The 9,707-nt window shown below is 41.5% G+C and overlaps 1 long non-coding RNA gene across 1 annotated transcript; it reads left to right on the forward strand.

Annotated features, from left to right (window-relative positions):
- LOC129048441 (uncharacterized) lies at window positions 1-9,497 on the forward strand. Its single transcript, XR_010141505.1, has 3 exons — window positions 1-210; window positions 5,660-5,725; window positions 8,303-9,497. It is a non-coding gene; the product is annotated as an uncharacterized LOC129048441 (long non-coding RNA).
- Window positions 9,498-9,707: the final 210 nt, after the last annotated feature.

Consider the following 9,707-nt stretch of genomic DNA (forward strand, 5'->3'; position numbering starts at 1 on the left):
GACGACAGAGACTGAAGCGCAGCTGGAGTGGTAAGATGGCGGACGAGCAGCTGCAGCGGCTCCATGCGCTGCTACAGGGGGAAGGGAAGGTGGTTTCCCCTGACACAGCTGGAGGCCGGAGCCTGTGGCACCCTGGCTCGCCTCACTGAAGCTGGTGGCTGTGACAGGGACTGCACGACTGCCAGAGTGGTAGAAAGGCAGCCGCGGTAGGTGCGTATTCTCAACTGCACTGCCCACAGTGGGGAACGGTTTGGGGACGCTATTCCGGGCATCACTGCCTGCAGCCAGGAGCGAGTTGGGGTGTTACCCAGGGCTGCGCTGCCCGGGGATGGAGGGGGGCTTGGGGCACTGTTACGGGCGTTATTTCTCCCGGTGTGGGGGTGGGTTGGGGTCTCTATTGGGTGCTGCAGTATTCGAGGTGGGGACCGGTTGGGGGCGCTATCAGGGGTTACACTGCCTGGGAGTGTGGGGGTGTTTGGGACACTATCGGGGGCTACACTGCCAGCAGCGGGTTAGGGGCGCAATCGGGGCTGCACTGCTGGTGGTGGCAGAGGTGGCCGCCACAGCAGTGGCCTCCAAGGAAGGAGCCAGGCTCCAGACTCTAGAAGGAGAACCCCTACTGCTCAGCGGGCACACAGTGTTTCCATGGGAATCATGAGCATGGCAGGGCCCGTCATGGTTCCCGGGTCTGCGTACTCTTACTTTGTGTTGAGACAACCTGGGATCCCTGAGCACAGTCATGGGGTAGACATGGGGCACAGGCGTCATGGGAGGATAGGGCCCTGTGGGTGGAGACATTAGGAACGGAAACTAGCACTCGGGTTGGGGTGGGGGCGCAGGAGGGGCCGGGGGTTGGGTGGGGTGGTGGTGGCTGGGTCTGAGTTCTGCTGTTCCTGCTCTCCGAGGCGTCGCAGCCCCAGTGGGCCCAACGGTTCCTGTGGGTGGGGAGCCAGCCACCGTGGAGTCTCCAGTTCACTGAAACCTGTCACTGCCACCCAGTGGCCACCATGACAAGGTGAGGCTCTAACGTTACCACTCCCTGCATCATGTTCTAGGCTTTTCTGACTTTATTGGCCCAGCTGCTCTTTGCCAGAAGGAGGAGCAACCTGCCACACTCTGGAGGGTGGAGCCTGGAGCCTGGGTGGCATGTTGGAGCAGTAGGTAGGAGGGCAGCCAGCTGTGGCCAGCTGTGGCAGGGCTGTGGCTGTGGCCAGGTGGTAGGAGCCTTGTAGGGAGCGCCGGTGCATCGAGGGCGACAGCAGCGGTGGTTGTATTGGCATTGGCCCTAGTGGTGGCAGCAGCAGCAAGTCTGGGGTCCTGGGAAGTGGAAGTAGGAGCGCTGCGGGGCCGCCTGGCATGGGTAGGAAGCTGTGGGTGCTGTACCGTGGGCCTCGGTGGCAGCAGTGGAGGTGCCGCCAGGACAAGGAGGAGGAGTCCTCCTTCTGCAGAATCTGGAGGGCCCCATCCTTCTGCTGGCACCTGAGCCAGGCGTGAGTGGAGCATTGTCTCAATCTTAACAAAATTTAGGGGTGACTGTGTATCTTTTTGCTTTTTGTTGTTGTTGTTGTTGTGAAAAAGTCTTGAACTTTCAAATTTCGTGAATCAAGGAGGGGAAAAAAGGTATCATAATAGGCCTTCCGATTCCCTCACTCGTTCTTTTTCCTTTCTTCCAGTCTTTTATTTTCATCATCATCATCTTCTTCTTTATTTGCTTATGCTGCTGCTTCTATTTCTTGTTTCTATTCTTGTTTCTCCTCCACCACCTCCTGCTTTTGTTTGCTTTTTCCCAAGCAATGGCATTAACAACAAACCAAGACTGAGTTAAAAATAAAGTACTTGTCAGTGTGTTGTACTTTAAAAATAATTGGTCCATTACTATGTCTTAGAGATTTGCATAATTATTTAGTACTTGAATAGCTATGCTTTCCTGTTCTTGTTAACGCATTGTAAGCAGTTATTCAAGGAATAAAAAAAATGAAGCATCAAATAAAATATTGGTAGCAAACAGCCATTTCCTCTCTCTTACATATTAGTCTGGAGATATGCAAGAGGCATGGGGGTAATAAGTTCCAATTTAGGAGGTCATTAGGTAAACTATATTCCCTTCATGTTATTTCTCTGCCACTATTTTCAAGATTATTATCTGCGTGAGCAAACCTGGTTTGTCACCACATCTTTACAACAGGAAAAGGAAGCGGGGATCGTGCAAATAATGTTTTAAGGCCAAGATTCACAACCAAGAACAAGGCTTTATTAACTTTTGCCTTTAAGAACATGCAGTATTGAGCCCTCTTTCCTAGTATTACAACCTTTGGTATGAACTCTTTTTTAAGTGATTGCTCTAGAAGTTTATGCATTTTATTGAATACTTTAAAGAAACAAATGTATATTGTATCATTTTTCAAGCCCACAGAAATGGATTAAGGCCTGTAATTTTGACACTTAAAATTATTTTTAAGTTTATGACATGTAAAATACTGTTGATACATGTAGGAATATGGATAAGTACCACCACATAGCTTATTTTGAAGAGACAGTGTCTAAATTTTTGTCGAGAGTAGATTGGTTGCAGTTTCTTAGGTGTGTTTCTCAGTACATTGCCTCAGTGTTTTAAAGCATAGAAATTTGGATTCTGTTTACCCTCATATGGTCCTTTGTTTAATGTTTCTGAGGACTAAAGACATCACAGCCCCCTTTAAGATTCAGTAATATTAATAAGATTTGTTATGTATAGGGTTAGAATCCAACAAACTCGACAGGAAAATTGTTAAATTATATAGCTGTAGAGCAGGAAATGAAACCTAGGTTCTAAGCTCTAAGGGGGCCATGAGCTACCATACAAGTGCATCAGTGACCGGGCATCGCATAGAGTGGGCAGAACTACAGGATGGTTAAGAGAGTGAACTGTGGAGCCTAACTCTATGTGAACATGACTTTTTTTTTTTTTTTAACAGATTCTCGCTCTGTCTCCCAGGCTGGGGTGCAGTGGTGCAGTCTTGGGTTACTGCAACCTCTGCCTTTCAGGTTCAAGGGATTCTTTTGCCTCAGCCTCCCGAGTAGCTGAGACTAGATAGGTGCATGCCACTACACCTAGCTAATGTTTGTATTTTTTGGTAGAGATGGGGTATCCCCCTGTTGGCCAGGTCTGTCTCGAACTCCAGACCTCAACTGATCTGCCTGTCTTGGCCTCCCAAAGTGCTGAGGCATAAGTCACTGCCTCTGGCCTGGGGGGTTACTGTTGAAGTATTATCTTTGTATCTCAAAGCAGGCCCTTCTGAAACTGATGACATGCAAAACTTGTCCTGAAGTCTTTGCAAGGTATAATCTTTTTACCTCCATTTTCCTACATACTGTTTGTATTTAATTGTTTCTTGTATTCCACAGACTGTGTTTTAGTATTTATAACTATAGTATTAAGAATTACTTTTCTATACTGAAAGGGAAAAATTGTATTGGCCTTTTCTTAACATATAAATGAACTTCACAAGCAACAATTTTTCAAATCAGTTTTCCCTTTTGTGAATCTCGATGTAGGTATATGACACACTTTCCCATTTAAGGTAAAGGTACACATTTATATCTTATCTCATAATAGTCATAAGTCAGGTTCTTATTGCGTGGTTAGTAATGCAAATATTAATAATGTCATGTACTTAGTATTTAGAAGAATTCTGAAATAGCACTTGTTAATCTGTAACTTTTATGCATTTATTACTTTTTTGTAATTTTTTATAGTGTTCCCAAACTTGACACTCATAGGCTATTAGCAGTAGGTTTTACTTCTCTCTCTTCTGGCCTCGAGTACATAAGATGTATTTTCCTTAGGTTTAACATGTAATATAAATTTAATTGTTCAGATTTTGAACAAAAAGGACCTATAGAATTATTGCTTACATTGACACCAGCCCACTTGTCCCATGGATGGGGTTTTGTTTGGATCAACATAAGAGTTGACCCTGCTGTTAAACCTTGAAACTTGTATCTGTTTTATCTGAGTTCTTTCCTCAAAAAAAGACCTTCAGGAAGTATCAAATAACTGAAACATACCAGATCACCGCACCAGATGCCTCCTGCCCCTCCCTAATTTCTGTTCTCTTATACGTTATTATATTTCTTTCCTGACCCTAGTTTTAGTCAAGGAGATAAATTTGAGACTGAGACCCCATCTCCTGGGCTGCAGCACCAGGTTAAAGCTTTCTTCCTTGGTAATACTTGTCGCCTCAGTGACTAGTTTCTGTCTGGTGAGCAGCAGGACCTGGACCAAACCCTTGGTGTTTGGGTAATAACATGAACAACCATCTTAACTGTTACTCTTCACTGAAATTTTACTTTTTAATTACTGGCCTCTTCTTTATTATCTATCATTCCTTTGACCTCACATCTCTTTTTTCTTTGACTTTACAGTCAAAGAACTTAATTCTCCCTGAATCCAAATATTAAGGTTAAAAAAAGAAAGGAAATGTTTGCAGAGAAAGTATGTTTTACAAGTGAATTAAAGATGGATTCATAGAGGTTTATAGATTTACCTAGAGTTTTGAGTTCAGGTGAGTTTTCACAATATGCAGTAAGTTGAAAGGAATCCCAAGATAATTATGACATAATAAAGCTAGATACTGGAAACCAAAAAGATTTCACCTCAGTATGGCACTTGTAATTCAAGAATAGTAGCCACCAAATGAATTTTTCAGACTGTAATCATTACTCTTTAAAAATTAAGAGAAAGTTTATTTATAATTTTATTTAACTTTTAGTACAGCTTCTGAATTTATTTATCAATAGACAGGACAAAATAGATGCGCATCTATCTGCTTCCCTTCCCCCTAGGCAATGTATTCTTACCGAAATGTAATACATTTTTATTTATACTTGAAGGCAGTGTTTTTCAGTCTTTTCTATGTTAGTAGCTGAGATCTTTAAGGACAGAAGATGTATGTTGGGTGCAGCTTGTGGTCTTAATCCTTACTGGAGCTCCGATATCTTAGATTCTTTCTTTCCTATTTGTGAATAAACTTCTGCTCCAGTAGGATAAGCCTGTTTACCATGTGACTGCCTAACAGATCTGTTGCTTTATGTCCCAGTTTTTAGAAGCAAGCAGATTATATTACCTGGATTAAAATGTTTTTTGATACTAAAGGTAGTATCTTTCATTTTTACTTATGAGTTACTTTAAGTACAACTTTGATTAAATTATGGGGATGGAGTTTCTGTAGCTTTTACCATAGTGAAAATGGAAAGCAGGGAGCATTCCACAGCAAACCCTGAACTTATTTATAGAGAGTTAATTGTCTGAGCAAAGCAAGCATTCACGCTGGTGTGTCTGTGTGTTTGTCAGTGACAGATGAGCGTGGTACTTCAAACATAATTGTGCTTCTTCAGGTTCCAATATCCAGTAATTTTACCATACAGTTACAGTAACTAATATTAAATCCACAAACCTACTTTGGTCTACTCTGTATTTGTATTTTAAAATAATAATTTTTAGCTGCCTAATAGAAGTGTTACATTTTTTTCTGAATTAGAAAGTATTGTTTCCATTGAGTTAAAAGAATCATTTTTTACATTTATTATATCTTAAAAGTGATTGCATTGTTATCTAGATTCTCTTTTGTCTTTCAGTGTGAGTTTTTATTGGTTTATTACATGTTTATTCTCTTTTTAGGAAGCCATCATTCTTTAGAAGGCAGTGACGGAACAGGACCAGCAGAAATTGAAGGACCAGCAGAAGGTTAGGAGAAAAACAGATTTTATGTGTTACTGTGTTTGTTGTATATATATATTTTTTCCCTTGAGATGGAGTCTCGGTCTGTCGCCAGGCTGGAGTGCAGTGGCGTGATTTCAGCTCACTGCAACCTCTGACTTGCTGGTTCAAGCAATTCTTCTGCCTCAGCCTCTCGAGTAGCTGGGATCACAGGCAGGCGCCACCACACCCAGCTAATTTTTGTATTTTTAGTAGAGACAGGGTTTCACCATGTTGGCCAGGATGGTCTTGATCTCCTGACCTCGTGATTTCGCCCACCTTGGCCTCCCAAAGTGCTGGGATTACAGGCGTGAGCCACCATGCCAGGTCTGTTGTGTGTTTATTCTATTTTATAGATTATATTATTCTTAAAACATCTCACTTGGAAATAAAAGATGATTCTTTTGGTATGCTTTCCTAGGCAACAAGTTGTTTTAAGTTACAAGAGGTAATATACCTCTTTACAATATTGATCAATAAAGCCCATGAGGATGCAAACTAAGTGGTAACTGAAGGTCTTCATGATGCAAAGTACTATTTTTCTGATCGTGGTTCTTATTATAAATTGTAACTTCCTAAGTATGTATGCTTCATTACTTGTTGATGTCTAAATCTGGCCTAGTAGTCAGTGCACATGGTAACAGATGGTAAAGCTAGGTGACAACCTTTAATAATAGGAAAATAGAACATTCTCTTTAATGAAGATTTACTGACATTTTTAGGTACAACAGTTTCCTGCTGACAGCTCTTCAAGTGCTTGTCCATCTTCTCTGGAATACTGGGGCTTTAGTTAAGGGATACTCGCGTGTTGTCAGTAAATTGGTTTATGTACATAGATATGTTTTTACAGTTCCTCTTCCTGCATCCAGTGTTTAATTTTTCTGTTATGCTTCCAATTAAGTTTATTTAATTATTTAAGCTCTCTCTAAAAGTAGAATTAATTCAACTAAATTAAAGGGGCTAATTTTTACTAGGCATTTAATTCATATGCTATTTACGGAAAAACTATCTGGGTTTTAAAAAGTTGCTTTAGATTTTGCCATCTTAGTATGTCCTTATGTGGTGTATTGTTTTATTTTTTATTTTTTTATTTTGGTAAAAATATACATAATATAAAATAACACTTTTTTTCTTCTTCTTCTTCTTCTTCTTCTTATTATTATACTTTAGGCTCTATGGTACATGTGCGTGTTTTAACCATTTTTAAGTGCACAGAGGTCCCTGGTGTTAAGCACATCCTGGTGTTAAGAGGTCCACATTGTTAGCCATCACCACTCTCCATCTCCAGAGCTTTGTCATCGTTGTAAAGTGCAGCTCTGTACTCCATAAACAATAGCTCCCCATTGAACCCTCCTCCTGGCCCCTGGCAATTACTATTCTATTTTCTACAAATTTGTTTATTCTAGATACCTTATATAAGTGGACTTGTACAATATTTGTCCTTTTCTGTCTGGTGTATTTCACTTAGCATAATGCTATCAAGGCTCATTGATAACACTATCAGAATTTCCTTTTTTAAAAAAAATTTTTATTTGTAGAAGCGAGGTCTTGCCATGTTGCCCAGCCTGGTCTCAAAATTCTGTGCTTAAGCGACCTGCCCGCCTTGACCTCCCAAAGTGCTGGAATTACAGGTGTAAGCTGCTGAACCTGGCAAGATTTTTTTTATGGCTGTATAATATTCTGTGTGTGTGTATATTACATTTTCTTTATCCATTCGCCTACCGATGGGCATAGGGTTGGTTCTACCTTTTGGCCACTGTGAATAATGCTACTGTTAAACGGGTGTACAAATACCTGTTTGAGTCCCTGCTGTTAGTTCTTTTGGGTATAGCGCTTAAAGGGTGTTGTTGGATCATATAATTCTATGCTTAATATTTTAAGGAACTGCCAAACCATTTTCCACAGTGGGCTGTACCATTTTACATTCCAAAAAGCAATCCATAAAGGTTACAATTTATCTATATCATTGTTGACAGTTAATATTTTATGTTTATGTATTGTATTTTTATGGTGTTTGAAATTCATCTGAGGGTTTTCCTGATACCAAAATATTAGAAAACGTTTTCAAAAAAATACCTTATTATAAAGACTTTTACCTGTTACTTGATGCCCTGTGATCTATTTTCTCACTAAGAAGAGGAACTTCTCTTCACCCAGCCTCATTCCACTGCACCCACTCTTTTTTGTGTCGGGTTGTGCAGGGGAGAAAGGGAGGTTGGCACCTGTTTCCTGTGTTGTTGTGGTAGCCCATCACTGGGTTGTAAAGCGCCTTGCCTCCTCTTTTACTTGGGAGAAATGCGTTGATGCTGGGTGCCATATGGATTTATTTTGGGAGTGATACTGTTCTAATTTTATGGAAATAATACTAGATAGAAAGTTAGCGGATGGATTCTGTATCTGATGAGAGTTTTGGACAAATCGAATACCTAGTTTCTGAGCCTTATTTTTCCTCTGATGGAAGACAAGTGTAAATTAGCCAGCTGGTAAAAAACTCTCACAGCTCTGGATATGGGTTTAGGACACTCGATTTCTACCACTTACTTTCTTACTACTTTTCTTGCGCAGGGATCATGGCCAAAGTTGCAGTGTCCCCGTGCTCATTGAAGATGAGGAGTTCTCAGAGAGCGGGATGGTTGTGACATTCCTCATGTCAGCTCTCGAGTCCATGGTGAGACCTTTTGTTCTAACAGTCTATATTTGAGCAGGACTGGGCTGTAGATAAGGTTGATTTGTTTTTTGTAGAACATATAATTTTATGGTTTTTTCTTTATAATGAGTAGTTCTTTTTCTTGAATAGTAGCTGTGGTCAAATACGTCCAACCAAATGCAGAGATTCTACACCAGTTTTCGGACAATCTGGATACCAACTGGGTATCTCACAGTTCCATTCTCACACTACCTGGAGTTAGTGCAGACCCCTCAGGATAGGGGCTCAGTCCCACAAGACTACCCTCACTTCACATGCCAGTTGCAAACCCTAGGTTGTTACGTGTACTTTTGACCAACCAGTTAGAAACTGGGGTCTCATGACCCCCTTCTTTGGTTGAATCATTTGCTAAAACAGTTTGCAGAACTCAGAAAAACAGGTTCTTTTCTTTTTTTTTTTTCTGAGATACATAGTCTCACTCTGTTGCCAGGCTGGAATTCAGCAATGTGATCAAAGCTCACTGTAGCCTCAAACTCCTGGGCTCAAGTGATCCTCCTGCCTCAGCCTCCCAATGAGACTACAGGCCTACACCACCATATCTGGCTATATTCTTTTATTTTTTGTAGAGATGGGGTCTTGTTATGTTGCCCAGGCTGGTCTCAAATTTCTGAGCTCACATTATCCTCCCAATCTCAACCTCCAAAGTGCTGGGATTATGAGCGTGAGCCACTGGGTCTCACCAATTGACTTTCTGTTACTGGTTCATTGTAAAGGATATATATCAGAAACAGCCAGTGAAAGAGATGTACATGCTGGGCTCATGCCTGTAATCTCAGCACTTTGGGAGACTGAGGCGGGAGCATCGCTTAAGCTCACGAGTTTAAGACCAGGCTGGGCAACATGGTGAAACCTCATCTTCCCAGAAAAAAATTTTATAAAAATTAGCCTGGTGCAGTGACATGTGCCTACAATTCTAGTTACTCAGGAGGTTGAGGTGAAAGGATGGCTTGAGCTAGGGAGGCATAGGTTGCAGTGATCCACGATTGTGCCACTGTAGCCTGGGAGACAGAGCCAGACCCTGTCTCAAAAAAAAAAAAAAAAAAAGTAATAAAAGAGATGCACAGGGCAAGGTATGTGGGGAGGGGCACAGAGCTTCCATGCCCTCTACTGGGCATGTTACCCTCCCAGTATCCCCCTTGTGTTCAGGAACCCAGACACTCTCCAAACCCTGTTGTTTAGGGTGTTTCTGAAGGCTTCATTATGCAGGCATGATTGATGAAATCATTGACCATTGGTGATTAAGTCAATGTTCAGCCACTATTT

This window comes from Pongo abelii, chromosome 8 (genome assembly GCF_028885655.2).
Source record: "Pongo abelii isolate AG06213 chromosome 8, NHGRI_mPonAbe1-v2.0_pri, whole genome shotgun sequence".
Classification (NCBI taxonomy): Eukaryota; Metazoa; Chordata; class Mammalia; order Primates; family Hominidae; genus Pongo; species Pongo abelii.